This window comes from Phoenix dactylifera, unplaced genomic scaffold (assembly GCF_009389715.1).
Source record: "Phoenix dactylifera cultivar Barhee BC4 unplaced genomic scaffold, palm_55x_up_171113_PBpolish2nd_filt_p 001989F, whole genome shotgun sequence".
In the NCBI taxonomy this organism is placed as follows: Eukaryota; Viridiplantae; Streptophyta; class Magnoliopsida; order Arecales; family Arecaceae; genus Phoenix; species Phoenix dactylifera.
The window spans coordinates 10765-11362 of record NW_024069270.1 but is presented as its reverse complement, the minus strand read 5'-3'; positions in this window follow the sequence as shown (position 1 = coordinate 11362).

Here is a 598-nt window from a genome sequence, read left to right as displayed (position 1 = left end):
TCCAAGAGTTTCAGAGTCGACCCCCATATCAGCCGACGACTCCAACAAAGCGCGAGTCGACTCCGAGGCAGATCAGCTCAATAGACAGAGAATCGATTTTTTGGATTCTGAGAAAGAGTCGTCTCCTAAAGATCTCGAGTCGTCTCTCAAAACAGCCGAGTTGACTCCAAGAAAATCCGAGTCGACTCGAGGAAGAAAAAACTGAAAGATGGGTTTCTAGAATCCTGAGAATGAGCCGACTCCTAAGTAACCGAGTCATCTCCAGATGTTGGCGAGTCGACTCTAGGTTTGGTCCGAGTCGACTCCAGGACGGGACAAGCACTTTAATTCAAATCCTGAACAGTGGACGAGTCGTCTCCAGTAAAGCGTGAGTCGACTCCAGCAACAACCGAGTCGACTCCAGATCGCACGAGTCGACTCCGATCCCAATGGATACATTACCAGGATGTGCAGACGGGACAGAACGGCTCCAAATCTCTCTCTAATGGCTAGTTTTCGAATGAAACCACTTAAATAGCCAGAGTGAACAGTAAAAAAAAAGGGTGAGCCATTCAATCTGAGCATTAATGCATTTTAACCACAAGAGCTTCAAAAGAGT